Genomic DNA, 15,613 nt, shown 5'->3' with positions numbered 1-15,613 from the left:
ATCATTGTAAACTCCCCAAGCAGGGTTTCTCAAGAGCAGCACTATTGACATTTGGATCAGGTAACTCTTTGTTGTGGGGGCCGTCCTGTGCTTCGTGGCGTGGTTAGCAGCATCCCTGGCTTCTGCCCAGTAGATGCCGATACATCTCTCCTCCATTCATGAGAAAACAAAATGCTATAGACTTTGACAAATGTCCCCTGGGCGGGGGGGGAGGGGGGTGGACAAAATCATCCCCAGTTGAGAACCACCATCCTAGAGAAAGAGACCCGGTCTGGGAGACTCTGAATTTAAGTACTTTATAAAAATGCTTTTGACAACACTAATGAATTAAATGTAAAGGTAGAGGTTGGGTGAGCAGGGAAGAAAATATATATTATTATATACCTTGAATATATAAAATGCACTATGCACTATGAAGAAATAGTAATACAATCAGGAGTTATGCCACAGTTGTACATGTCGGCCCTCTGTCCTTCTGTCTGTTGGACTAAAGATGGGCCATTCTGTTGACGAACAACTCAGAAAGTCTTCATGGTCTTTATCTGTTTCCTTGTGTTGGTCCTTAGGAAGTAGGATGTGTTAGAACAATTATATTCTAAATTTTTTTGAACAGACATCAGAGATGAAGCAGAGAAAAATCAAAAGGAAGCAAAAAAAGACCAATAGTGAAGGACCCGGGGCTTAGCAATGATGGGGAAGCAGTGATAGACCATGAGGGCCAGGGGAGAGAAAGCTGTTGCCAGAGCCCAGGCAGAGCCTAGAGGCCCGGAGGAGGGGCTGTCTGGCAAGAGCTATGGCCAGAGAGGATTGTAAGGCAGAGATAGCGCAGGGCAATAAACGCTCCCACTTCTCTCTTTTCCTGCTGTCTAATCTCTAATCAGTGCCTCCATTGGTCAAACCTAAACAGAAGGCCAGGGCAGAGGAGTCTGGATGATGTCGTGCATAGAGGTCAGCATCCCACGGCATGGAGCAGAACAGGGAGGGCAGATGACGCATCTGGAGAGTTGGGGGCAAATGGAGATTAATCAGCTGCACAAGATATCTAGAGAAGAGTTCATCAGTTTGAACCCTATCCAAGAAGTCTTTCCCACTGCCCAAACACAGAAGTTGCTCTGAGTCTCAGTATTCCTGACTGTGAAATGGGCAATGCCTATGTCGTGAGATGGTAATGAGGATTCTAGGATATGCCACATGGATGGGCCAAGCACGGGGTCTGGTACACTTTGGAGGCTCCATGTACATCAGTTACTTTCTCCTTTCCTGCAGTACATGTACATCAGTTACTTTCTCCTTTCCTGCCCATTGACCAGATGACCTTTCCTGGGCTGGTTCTCCAAGTGACCTAATAGGCTGCATATCTCTGTCTCCTTCCCTCCCTCAATTCATTCACCTATTCATTTATTCAATAAGTATATATTCACTGAGCATCAGCTGTGACCACTGTAGACACCAGAGTGGACAATGCAGATGTGGTCCTTACCTCTACTCCTTCTTTCCTCACAGACCTGTCCCCAGCTCTTTAATTTGGGTCCCTGGTTCCTCATTCCTCATTCTCATTAATTTTATTTCTTCAGCCTCTCCCTACTGCCTACCTCTGCCAGGATTGTGAGAACTGCCATTGGAAGAAAGCACCCTGGTTTTTACCTGAGGAAACTACTTAACTTTTCCAGGGACACTGAGCCCAACGAGCACAAGAAGGCAGAAAAGTGGTTGGCTTTATTCTGACCATGAATCCCTGCCAGAATCAGTTATACAACTGGGCATGTCAGAGAGATGGGTCCACCAAGAGACTTGACAGAAGATGAAAAGACACTGAGAGAGCCCAGAGACTTACTGAACTGTCATCAGAATGCCACAGGCTTGAGGGCCTGGGGGTGTCCAGAGACCTCCTCATCAAGAGAAACTCTGGCCTTGGTCTCATTCTCAGCCTTTCATGTGCTGCTTATTGCCTTGCAGTTCCAATAATCTGTGGTTCCAGCCAAAGTTTCACCTTCCTCTAAGACTCAGTGTTGTGATCTATAACATGAAGAGGTTGGAGCAGATGACCTCTAAGTTCCCAGAGAATAGTCTACCTCTAATATTTTGAGTCCGTATAATCATGGGAAGGCTATAAGATTTTATGGTTTTGGATATTCTGGCAGCTTCAATAATTTTCAAGAAGGTCAAGGATTCTGGGATCTGGACAAGTTTCCTTCTGAGCTACCACCCAGTCTATTCTTTTTTTTTTTTTTTTAAGATTTTATTTATTTATTTGAGAGAGCCAGAGAGCACGAGAGAGAGAGAGAGAGAGAGAGAAAGAGCATGCACAACCATGAGTAGGGGCAAAGGGCAGAGGGAGAGGGAGAAGCAGGCTCCCCACTCAGAGGTCACCGATGCGGAGCTCAGTCCCAGCTCAATCCCAGGACCCTGGGATCATGACCTGAGCTGAAGGCAGACGCTTAACCAAATGAACCACCCAGCTCTCCTGCCCGCCCCCCGCCCTCAGTCTATTCTTGAAAAGAGCCTGAATCATGATCTTTCTACCAGGGGGCTTCAAGTTGGCCTCCAGATGTTCAAACAATGCAGGGGGTTGTGAATCAGAGGGCAAGAGCTGATTCGTGCAGTAGAGTCTGAGCCAAGGACTGGCTTGGCTGTGTGACCCTAAAGGGTGTGACTGAACTTGAAGGTTTAGTCACTTCAGCTATCAAAAGAATTATATCGAACTTGATGAGAAGCTGAATGTGGAGAATATTAATAAGTAATCACAATGGTGAATAACTCTTTTTTGAATGCTTACAATATGTCAGATGCTGTGCTAAGCACTCAACAGGAATCTCATTTAATTTTTGCAACCCTCTGAGGTATGTATTATTATTCCCAAGATACAGCTGGCAAGCAGTTTAAAGGCATAAGTAACTTGCCCCAAATCCCTCAGCTATTAAGTGAAGGATCTGGATTGGATCTGGGATTGAAACCCAGATCTGTCTGACTCTGAGATCACTGAGTAACTACCCGCTACACTCTCAGAGTTCCAGTGGACTTTGGAAAAGCTTTAGTTCTTATGTCTGCCTCTGAGGGACTGCTCAGTAGGATCACAATGTTCCCGATTTAAAGACCTTTGGGATAAACTTTGCAGATTTTCTGTATTCATTACCCCATCTCTGACCACGTTGATGTCTCGGCCAGCGCCCCTCCTCCCCTGTCCCCAGAGGTCTCTGGACCATGTTAACATGTCTGGTTTACAATCTTGCTGGCTCCACATTCTCTAGTTGTTTTCATCTGGTGTCCTGTCTAAATCCTTTGGCAGGCTGCAGAAAGACAGCAAGGTGGGCAGAAGGGCAAAGACCAAGCAGAGGGATATCAAAGTATGTGATAGGAAAGCTCTTTGTGCTAACCCGCAGGATCTTTCAAAGTTCACTTCTACTGCCCTTGGTCATCTTGATCTGGAGATTGTGAACTTGGGCTTTGGAGTCAGCTAGAGCTGGGTTCTCGTGGTAATTCTGAAGCCTCGTCTAAGTGGCTTCCTCTCTCTGATCCTCAGCTCCCTAATGAAGAGGAAACTCATTCAAGGCTGTTCTTAACACTCCTGGAGGTCATACATCTGCAGTTTTCAGCACGGTACCTGTCACACAGTAAAGGCTCCAAACTAGTAGCTGCTATTTGTACTATGCTCTCATTGGCTGCTAGCTTAGCTCCTTCTCACTTATGCCCTGCTGAGTAAAGTGGTGCCATGTCCTTTCTGATAGGTTCAAAGGTTTGCTTGCCTCTGGAACTCCCTTCTGATGTGGTTCCCCTTCCCATTTTGTGAACAGAAATAGGTCCGATGGGGCACCTGGCTAGCTCAGTCAGTACAGCATGCGACTTTTGATCTCAGGGTTGTGAGTTCGAGCCCCACATTGGGTGGAGAGATTACTTTAAAAAAATAAGATGAAATAAGTCTGATGGCCTTGAGAAGATGCATGATTGACTCAGCACTATTATCCAAGCATCAACTGTATACAGAACACCAAACTGGGCATGGAGGAACTGTCTTCTAATGGAATAGCGCATCTAGTTGGAGAGATAAGACCAATACTCATGGAAGAACTGGGCTTTAAGAATACAAGAATGTGCATAACTCAGTGCTTTGCTGGTACAGAGATCAAATGCTAAAATTGGCCAAGATTCAACTCATGGCTCATCCAAATCCCTGACAGATCTTTATCAGAGGCTATAGGGACCTCAGGAACCTCATACTTGGTTATAAACACAAATAACCTGCACGAGTCAGGATCACATCGCCTTCACTCGGTACGGGTGCCCTTGCACGGACAGTGGCAATGATTTCTGTGTGGGCTGCTGTTTCCATTTCCAGAGGGCAGAGCTCATGTTTGGGCTGGTAGGGTGTTTCCTACTCAATAAACAAAAAGTGGTCACAACAGGATCGGGGCAAAATGATGAGGGGAAAGAGCACTGAACTAGAGGTCAAGGGACCTGGGTCCTAATTCCATCATGACCACTGACTCCTTGTATGACCTTGAACAAGTCCCTTGCCCTTCTGTTTATAAAATGAGGAAGGCAGACCAGATAGAGACTTTTGAATTGTGTTCCATGGTACCCTGCGGTTTCTAGAAACTCTGGAGTTTCAAGGGCACTGGTGGGGCAAGGGGACAGGTGAGTGGTGGTTTGAGACTCTACATTATCCCTCTCCTATCTTTCCCTACCTTTGACCAGAGCAGCTCCACTTACATCTTTTTTACATACTGAGGTTCTATGGTAGCTTTCCTGGAAAATCACCTAATTTGTTGCCCTCCACCGTGTTCCTTTTACACACAGGTCAGCTGAGTCCCAGAGAGGTGAAGCAACTTGGTCAAGGTCATCCAGTGAGTGGCAGAAATGGTGTTAAAGTCTCTTTTCTGATGATAACAATTATTTGGTTGTTCAAGGGGAAATGTCACTCTCCATCTCCTGGAAATTTGGAACAGATGTGGCTCTTAAATTCTGAAAAGGGGCAAGCTGAAGGTAGGGCAAAGAGTAGGGGCTGAGCATCCATGAGCAAGTCACATTTGAGCACTAACTCTGACAAAGTCCACCTGAGAGGTCCAAACAACAGCTAATGCAGAAGCTGCCACGAGACTAGGTCCTGGATGACTCCACTCCCTGTTGACAAAGGGAACCCAAGCCAAGGCAAAGAGGCCCACTGGTCATTCTGAGGCCTCTCCAGAGTGGTCACATTCTCTACCCTCTGGTATCCTAGCCCCTCTCCCCTTCTATCACCTATCTGCCTGATGTTCAAACCAGGACCCTGCACATCATTCTGCATCTTCTCTGTTCCTCAAAGTCCACATTCAATACCAATCCCTATTAATTCTCCTGCAAAGCAACTCGAATCCTCACCCTTCCCATCTTCACTGCTGCCATCTGGTTCAGCTGCCTGATGGATTCCCTACGCCCCTGTCTCCCTTCTACTGGAATCCCCAGACAGCAGCCAGAGTGAGCTTTCTAAGAATAAAATCAAATCAGGTTACTTTCCTGCATAAAATCCTTTGATGGCCCCCAGGGTCCTCAAGATCAAGCTTTATTCTGACCATGGCTTACAGATTCCTTCTGGGGACTCCTGACTGCCTTTCTAGTAATATTTCTCACTGTTCACCTCCCATTGTTTCTTTCAAGTAGGCTCCACGCCCAGCATGGAGCCTAACGCAGGGCTTGAACTCATGACCCCGAGATCCATACCTGAGCTGAGATCAAGAGTTGGATGCTTAACCTGAGCCACTCAGCGCCCCTCACCTCTCATTTCTGATGCTCCAGAAAAGTTGAACAATGTGAACTTCTTTGAATATATCTTGCTCTTTCCTTCCCTCAGCTACTCTTATTCCTCTCAAGTCTCAGTTGTAAGTGTCCCCACTGCCATGTCTACCACCTCGCTCATATGACACTCTCAAAGCACATCATAGTTACTTACCTGCATCTCTCAATAGACTAAGCTCTGAGAGGGAAAGGTTTTTGTCTGGATCACTGTAGTGTCCCCAACCACTGCATGCAGTGACTTTCACATAATCATCACTCCATAAAAATGTATCAAAAGAACAAATTCTCCTGGGGCCAACTGTGTCTTCATGTCACAGGCCAGTGAGATACAAACTCCTGAGTGGGTGATGGGGTGAGCTGAGTGGTACCCAGCCCATCTCCTCATTGCCCTGGGCTCAGCCTTCTTTAATCCGTTCACATTCCTTGGCTGGTTGTACACAATTCTTTAAGGGGGTTTCCTGGGCAAATGCCTAGCAATTTTGCATTTATCAACAACAACCCAGGAGGCTGGAGGCCACAGTGAATTACCAATTTATATGTGAAATCAGGGTTTTCAGGGACATCTCCTCTGCCCAGGGCATATCCTTGTTTGGCCCAAACCAGAATTTTTTCCAAGCAGGGTCCATCTAATCTGATCAAGCTACAAAGAGGGGAAAGGTAATAGGGTAATGTATGTCATTTCCATCAGAAAATGTCAGGGCACCTGGGTGGCTCAGTCTGTTAAGCATCCACTTTCTCCTCAGGTCATGATCCCTGCTTTAGGCTCCACACTCAGCAGGGAATCTGCTTCTCCCTCTCCTTCTGCCCCTGCCCCCACTCATGCTCTCTCTCTCAAATAAATAAATAAAATCTTTTAAAACAAAGAAAAGAAAATGTCGACACAGCACCCAGAATGGTTAATCCAGAGTGAAACAACAAGCTTTTCTCAAGGCACCTCAGATTGTTGCAAAACCTCTCTGTGTTATTTTAAAAAAAAAGAAAGAAAGAAAGAAAAAAAAAAAGAAAAAACAAAACAAAACAAAAAAACAGCAGTTTGGATTTGGGAACAAAGAGTCCCAGAATAGTTTCATTTCCACACCACAGTCACTGCAAAACAATCCTTTGGAAAATGCTTTTTAGTTAACAAGCTTATTTACATGTCTCATCAAGTCCTTGCAATAATGGGAGAGCTCCTTGCATCTTTTGATAACAAATGCAAATCCTTTTCCTGCTTTCCAAGTCATCCTTGATCCCAGCCCCTGCCTTGGTCCCCCACCCCCTTTTTCACAGAATTCCCACATTATGGGGTCTCCGCTAGGATACGGTCCTAGGAACACTCACACTCATGTGGTCTTCATGGTTTCTCCCAGGGCATTCTCAACTTGAGTGGGTCTTGCTCTTTACTCTCTGGTTTCTTTTACCAAGTCTCTCTGTCTTTTGTGTTCTGCAGTTTCGCTATGGTGTTCGCTAAGAGAACATTCGGTTTTACTTCTCTGGTTTGGGGTTCATTGTAATTCCTAAATCTAAACATTCTCATCTCTCATCGATTCTTAGGGACCTTGCCTTCATCTCATTCTCTTTTCTTTTCTGGAACTTCTGTTAGACCTATGTTAGACTGTTTCATCTTCTTCTCCATGTCTCCTGGTATCTCTTTCAACAGTTTCCATCCCTGGGCTCTCTTTGGATAATTTCCTCGATTTACCTCCAAGTTCAAGAATTCTTTTTTCAGCTGTGTCTCATCTACTATGCAGTCTGTTCATTGAGTTTTAAATTTTAATGAGTCCTTTTTTTTTATTTCTAAGAAAAAGTACTACAGATGGTCCCTGACTTACAATGGTTCGACTTATGGTTTTTTGACTTTACAATGGTGCAAAAGCAGTATGCATTCAGTCGAAACCACACTTCTAATTTTGATTTTGGATCTATTTCCTAGCAATATGTGGTGCAACAGTCTCTCCTGATGCTGAGCAGTGGCAGAACATGCAGCTCTCAGTCAGCCACATGAACACAAGGGCGAACAACCCACACGTTTACAACAATTCTGCACAACCATTCTGGTTTTCACTCTCAGTATTCAAGAAATTACATGAGATAGTCAACATTTTATTACAAAATGGGCTCTATGTTAAATTTTGTCCCCCTACTGTTGGCTAACGTAAGTGTTCTGAGCAGGTTTAAGGTGGGCTAGGCTAAGCTATGACGTTCAGTAGGGTAAGTGTATTAAACGTATTTTTGACTTATATTTTCCACCTACAATGAGTTTATTGGGACATAACCTGATCGTAAATTAAGGAAAATCTTTTTTTTTTAATTTTATTTATTTATTTGAGAGAGAGAGAGAATGCACAAGTGGGGACAAGGACAGATGGAGAGAGAGAGACAGACTCCCCGCTAATCAGGGAGCCTAACGTGGGATTTGATCCCAGGACCCCAGGATCATGATCTGAGCCAAAGACACTTAATCTACTGAGCCACCCAGACGCCCTTCTTTTTTTTTTAATCTGCCTGATTTTGTTTACTTTCTAGATACTGTGTTTTTGAAGCTTTATCTTATGCTATTAGTCAATTTAACACACTGTTTATGGTCTCCCAGTATGGTTCTATAATCTAAGGTTCTGGGAAATCTAGTCCTCTTGTTTGTTGGATCTGTGGACCCTTGCTTATGTTTGTGTGTGTGTGTGTGTGTGTGTGTGTGTATTGTGTGATTTCAGATTGTGAGCTCATCTGCAACAGGACTTTAACCTGGTGAAACCAGTATATTCAAAGTGTTTGCTTCTCACATATGACCACTGGCCCAGACCAAATTTTATGTTATTTCTTAGCCTAGGGGTTTCTAGGTTGTTCAGGAACTATTTACTCAAACCCCAAAGCCACTAAAGGCTCATGCCAGTGGTTTTGAATTCTCAAGAGAGACATTTTCCCCTCCTGACCTGGAGCTTAGTTCAAGATAAACAAGATTTCTTCCCATTTTTTATGCTAGAGATTGGCTATTTCTGGTCTACAATTTTTTAAAGGATGTTGTCCTTCTAGGGTCGTGGCTTTATGTGGAAGCCTTAGTGCCAATACTCCACCTCCCAGGGACTGAACATCTTGTTTCTTGTCCCTGAACAGTATTAAAAACCCAACCCCCTGTGTAAATAAGAGCAGCTCTAACATCGGCACCGCTTGTCCACCCCCGTGGTAACTGCAAAGGGCAGCCCCTGCAATTACTTTTCCAGTTTTCAGTTCCCTATCTGTTTCTGACTCCTGGAGAATTTTTTTGTATAGTCAGCTTTGTCAATAACAAGTAGCATTTCTTGTTTGTAAACACCGGGCACCACGCTTAGTGCTTATCCCAATTAACTCATTTAACTCCTGTAACACCCCTTGAGGTGCTGAGATACTATTATCAGTCTCATTTCATATAAGGAAATGGAGACGCAGATAGATAAAGTCACTTGCCCAAGGTCTCATGGTTAGTAAGTAAAGAGGCTTAGATTTGAGTGTCTGCAAACTGGCCTGTGCTCTTAATACTCTACAGTGCTTTCTTTTTCTTTTTCTTTTTTTTTTAAGATTTATTCATTCATTTTAGGGGGGAGGGTGCAGAGGGAGAGAGAGAATCCCAAGCAGACTCCCTGCTAAACGCGGAGCACAGAGCCCAACATGGAGCCAACATGGGGCCCTGACGCAGGGCCCTGTCCCAGGGTCTTGAGATCACGACCTGAGCCAAAATCAGGAGTCGGATGCCTAACCAGCTGAGCCACCCAGGCGCCCCTGTGCTGCTTTCTCACTTATCATATCTAGGTGTTTTTGTAGGCGAAACTATTTAGACTCCATACTATAGTTTCACACTGTTTCTCCCAAAACATCTAAATCAAGAATAACCGTGGGAAAGACATGCCTGTCAAACAGACATCCTGGCAATTTCTACTAGCGGGTCTCGTAGAGAAAAGCTCAAATCCCGGGCTGTGTCGCAGACACTCATACTTGCTCAAAGTAAGTACATACGGTCTGAGGGAATTTTAGTATATCAGAGCTGCCAGGGGGACCTTAGATACAGTCTTTCAAGGAGTGGCCTATGGGTCATCTGCATCAGAATCAACCCGAGGCACTTCCTAAAAATGAAGATGAGGAGGCCCTGTGCCAAACCTACTGAACCAGAATTCCTCCGCTTGGGCCCAGGAAACTACTAATTAAAGTAAGCTCTCCATCAGGTTCTAATGCCAATGTACATGGGAGTTGGAGAACCACCAGTCAGCATTTGCTCTGGAGTCCAATCTAGGCCCAAGCTCCTCCTCAATGTGTGACCCCGGCAGGCACATCCAAATATCCTTAACTTCCTTGTGTGATCTGGTGCCACACACCTAATGCACAGATGAGGAAGTGAGCCTACAGGTGGGGGTCCTCTGCTGGGGTTCCCCCAGCACCCCAGGTACCACCCTGTGCTGTACGTAATTGTCTTGGCTGCTTGTTTATTGTCTATATTGTCTGTGAAGACAGAAAATATTCTGCTTTGTAGCCCCAGGGCACAACCCGGTCCCTGACTCGTAGTAGTCACTCAGTGTTTGTTGAATGAATGGATACGTTGATTTGATTGCTTAAGAGCCGCCTGCTAATCAGCGATGCTGTGAGAGCCAGAGCAGAGGTTCTAATTACTCCAAGGAGCCTTAAGGCCTCCAACCCTGCCAATCTGGCTGTCACTTTTCTCCCATTCTTCCGGAGGCAGATAGAATTTCCTTCTTTGCCAAAAGGATGTCTGAGGCATGGAACGACCACTCATTCCTTCCCACCCCACTGCATCCCGCTGTGACACGGGGACTGCTATCCAGCTGCCTTACTGGGAGAGCGTGAAAGCAGACCAGGGCAGATCATTTAGAAGCTCTGCTGTGGGAACCATTCGGAAGTGCTGTTGTCTGGCAGTGACCGAAAGGGTCCAGACGAAAAGTTCCTAACTGTTGGTCCTTGAAGGCAGGGAAGCTGGGCTGAGATGCCAGTAGGCTCCCAACTGCCTTCCCCCTCTAAACCTGACCTTGTAACTTGCAGACTTGCCCCCTTGGCCTTGCAATCCCAGTGAAGCCTGGCAAGGAGAGACCCTGTGTGAAGGGAACGAACCCCAATTCTCCGTCAACACTCCTGGCAGACAGAATCTTCCAGCAGACGCTCAGCCCAAACACGCTTCAGCGCTCCCCCGTGCCCCACACCCTCACTCTGGCTCTGTCTCTGCACTCTGTCCCCAGTGTCTCACCTCAGACTCACCCCTGACTCTAGGTCTAAGTTCTCACTGATCTAGAAGCCTCTGTGACGCGGTTACGGTTACGGGGCTGTGGCCGGCAGGAATGGTGAATTGTCAGCAATTACCAATCCCGCTACCTCCCACTCCAGGGGATCAAGTTAACCGGTGACTCCCAGGACACAAGGACGCCACACAGCAAGTGGCCTGCTTGGCGGTTCCCCGTGGTCTGTCCGTGGACATTGACATCTGTTTGTTTGTTCAACTGTCTATATTTAAGACAAGGGAATGGGCCGGCTCAGGTGTAAATGGAAACCCTGAGCATGGAGCGGAGGCACGATGTAGGGACACTAATTCTCTCCCCGGGGCCTTGGTTCCTCGCCCCGCATCTCCCAGCTTGGCTGACTGTGGGTGGCTCCATCTGAACTTGCTCTCCCCTGCGGTGGCAGGACATTCACAGCAGTCCACGCTCCCGCCTGGCCCCTGCTCTGGCTCCAACCCAAGCGCTGGACTGGCCTCGCGGTCTCTAACTGGCCTGGATTGGGGCGGATGACTACCCTTGAGCCTATTCCCCACGCCAGGAAGATGTGATTCACCCACTGGCCAGACCTGAGCTTCCTGCTGCTCCCTCTTGGGGGTGCAGTCGGCTCCTCCGGGACCACGTGGGCTGGAAGGAAAATGGGCTTTATTAAACGGGGACTAGAGAGAATGAATGATAGTGACCCAAAATAACAAATCTCTGAAACAACCAACATTTTGAGCACTATAGACACTTTAAGGGCACTTTTTTATTTAGCACCAACCTTGTGAGTTAGGTAGTACTATCTACATTTAACCATAAGAAAACCCAAATAGGACCTCAAATGGTAGAGAAGGGGTGAGATCCCAGGTCCCCCTGATTTCAGAGACATTCTCCTTCCATTTTGGCTATAAATCCTTCCAACCTGACAAATCACTCGAGCTTGACAATTCAATCTTCTTTCATTTCTCTTTCTCCCTCATTCCCCACATCTAAGGGTCACCAGATCCTGCTGTTTCTCTACTCCCCTCCCTCCCCTAAGACTCCACTCCATCTGTCTTTGCTCTTGCAGCCCCTGACCTAGGTGGCCTCATGACCTCTCTCCCAAACAAAGACAGTAGCTTCCTGAGGGACCCTGGAGTCCCTCCCACAGGATCCCACAGTGATGGGCTTCCACTGGACATAACTCACAGGCCTGCCTGATTTAGCCTGATTTTTTAAAAATTTGAGCCAACAATTTGAAATCAGAATATCCCTTAAGCATATTATTTTTTCCAGCTTACTTTGAAAAATTGGAAGATCTGGCAATATTAAACCGACATCCCCCTACGCCAGTAACGGATAAAACTGCCTAACTGCTGCCTGCCTTGAAAAGGGCATCCACGCTTTGGTTCACGAGTGTGTCCATGTCCCTGCTGTTGTTCTTTTCTAAAGTGAAATTAAAATATTTGAGGGGTACCTGGGTGGCTCAGTCGTTAAGCGTCTGCCTTCAGCTCAGGTCATGATCCCGGGGTCCTGGGATCGAGCCCCGCATTGGGCTCCCTGCTCTGTGAGAAGCCTGCTTCTCCCTCTCCCACTCCCCCTGCTTGTGTTCCCTCTCTCGCTGTGTCTCTCTCCGTCAAATAAATAAAATCTTTAAAAAATAAATAAAATAAAATACTTGAGAAAGTGCTCTATCCGCTGGTTTAAAAGTTAGAAGGGACAAGACAGGTTACAGGGAACAGCTTTTCAACTCTTATCCTTCCCTCGTAGGCTTCCAGAGGTATTCTGTACATAAACAACCAAGTACACACACACACACTCCTTTTTCCTTATCTTTACAAAAAGAACAACATACCAAACTCCCTGCTAGTTACCTTGCTGTTTTTTCTTAATAATGTGTCTTGGAGATTATTTCATGTCTATACAAAAAGAACTTCCTCGTTTTGGGGGTCTTTACAGCTGGATAGAATTCCATTATATGGATATGCCATCATGTATTTAATCAATAACGTCTTCATGGACTTCAGGGGTATTTCTTGTCATTTGCCATTATAAACATTCCTGGAACGAATAATCGCACACAGGTGCTATTTTACACGTAAATAAGAATAAATTCTAGAAGTAGAATTGCAAGGTCGAAGAGTACATGCTAAAATGAAGCTTTTACCTGCAGGGGACGAAACATGACATCTAAAAGATTAAAGTTGGCTCTTGCTACACGTGTTCCACCACAGTGACTGACCCACGCTGATGTCTCAAATCTGTCTTTTCCACCAGACAGTACGTTCCAGCAAGGCAAGAAGCTGTCTGTCTTATTTATCCTGGCATCCTTGGCGTCCAACACCATGCCTAGACCATAGTGTCCAGGACAGCTGTGAAAAGGAGGGAGAGAGGAAGAGTTGAATAGGGGCTAGTCCTTGGGCACAGTGACTCCACGGGAGCTGTGCTCCCCCAAAGGCCCCGATTCTATGACCTAATAGAATAAGAAAGATCGGGCCCTCTAAAAAGTCTCCAAAGTACACCAGAGGGGAAAATGACAGTAACTCAACCCCAAAGTCAGGCCATAGAAGAGTGAACGTGCTTCCTTCTGAGATAAGGAGCTGTATTAGGTGCCAATCGTCCACTTGGCCTGAGTGAGAACAATATCGTGGAAGCCAATCTCTCTCTATTCCAGGAAGGGAAAAGTTGAGCCGGAGTTAGAAAGATGGTCCGTCAGGGGAAAAGATAATCAACCCTCTGGCCTTATTTCAGTTTTAACTAGATCCACATTTGCTCTCTAGCTTGACAGAATAATGCTGATAGATGCCTTTCCTTTTCATCCAGATATTTCCCAGATGGCTTCAGGAGTCCCTGAATGGTATGTTTGGGCACAAATATACCCATGGGAGTATTAAGAGGTCTTACCCCTAAGCAAATTCAATAAAACAAAGTGAACAAGTCCTTGGCACTAGCTAGAATTTTCTCCAAACCCAATATCAAGGCCTGATGCACATTCCAAGAGTGGAAACTACCCGTAGGCCCTCAGTGTTTTTTGAGTGTATGAATGCCTGAAGACAGAGTGTGAGAAGTGTGGGAAGACTACAGCAAGAATTTGAGAGCTGCTTGCCTTCCCAACCCAGTAAAACCAACCAGGCTTGAGAGGAGGAAGGAGAAGAAGGACAAAGAGCAGATGGGCTAGGAAAGACTTGCTCCTGACTGGAGAGAGGTGGGTGACCCCGGAAGGGCCGCAGGAGAGCGGTGAGGCAGGAAGTTTTCTGCTCTCCGGTTCAGTCAGGCAGAGGGCGGGGCTGGGAAAGGAGGGAAGTGGAGGAGAGGGAGGAGAGAAGAGCAGAGGGAGAGGAGAGGAGAGCTGGGGACACGGGAAGACCTACAGGGCTACTAGGCCGCCTCTCCCCCAGGCTCAGAGGAGAGTATGCCTGAATCTCCCTGGATCTTCTTCATGGAAAAGGCAGGTCTTCCCAAAGGAGGACCACAGAGGTCCATGACAGGCTGCCTCCTGGGAGGTTATGGAAACAGGGGCTGTGGGCAGGCCAACTGGAGAGGCGTTTCGGCGACGGTTTGCCCTGGTATGTGAAAAATTTTTCCTGCTTAGATAGTTGGCAAACATTTTCAAGGCAAAATGGAATTTATTAACAGAAAATATTTCTCAAGGATTGTTCCTTCTCCCTCCCTCTGTTCTTTTCTTCCTTTTCTTCCTTTCTCTCTTTTTTTATCTTCTTCTTCCCAGGGTGGAGGACTGCATCAACAAGGTTCTTCCATCTTTTTTTGAGGTTTGGATCTTCAGGCCTGGCTTGAAAGAAGAGGGAGCAGGCATTAGGGGAAATGCTCAGCCCTCTGCCCACAGTACGGCTTCCTTCTCTCCGTGCAGGTGTCAGCCTTCTGCCCCACGAAGAGACTGGACTGATACGGAAATTGTCTTTCCAGAAGAATTCCTTCCATTCACACTGGTGTGGGCTTGAGGCCCCACAGACCTGGGCTTGAATCCATGATCCACCACTTATTAGCAGTGTGGCTTTCATCTTTTGGGGCCTCTATTTCCTTAGGAGTGAAAGGAGGGGGGGTGATCCTTACCTCTTGTCATTGTTATGAGGATGAAATGAGAAAGTGTCTGTTAAGTGTCTGGTAGAGAGTCTGGCCCAGAGTAAAATCTCAAAGGATGCTAGCTCTGTTGCTTCTGATAGAGGACAGAGAGCTTGTGGTAACCCACTCACACAGTTACTCGACTAAGAATCAGAACATGGCAGCTATGGGTATCAGTTAATAGGAAACCTACAGTCAACCAGAGGCAGCAAAAATAAATGATGTTCATCAAGGGTTCACTAAGGACCAAGTGTTCTAAACGCTTTATCAGCATTATTTAACCCACACTACTGTCCTACCATTATTCCAAGGTTAGTAGTCATAGAGTGGCTGAACCAGCATTTGAGCCCAGACCATCTGGTCCTCCAACCTACTTTGTTACCCATAATGAATGCTCCATCCCTGTGGCAATGAAAAGGAACCATGGAATAAAATCACTCTGGAAACTGAATGAGCTTGAGAGATCAGCTTTTCCAGATTTGTTTTGTAGAGGAGGAAACTTAGGCCCAGGGAGGGGAAGTTCTCACCCAAGGCCATGTAGTGGCAGAGCCAGGAATAGCAGCCCAGCGTCTGGA

The sequence above is a fragment of the Halichoerus grypus genome, chromosome 4, assembly GCF_964656455.1.
Source record: "Halichoerus grypus chromosome 4, mHalGry1.hap1.1, whole genome shotgun sequence".
Taxonomy (NCBI): domain Eukaryota; kingdom Metazoa; phylum Chordata; class Mammalia; order Carnivora; family Phocidae; genus Halichoerus; species Halichoerus grypus.
The sequence above is the reverse complement of the archived record's forward strand: the minus strand, read 5'-3'. Positions refer to the sequence as shown.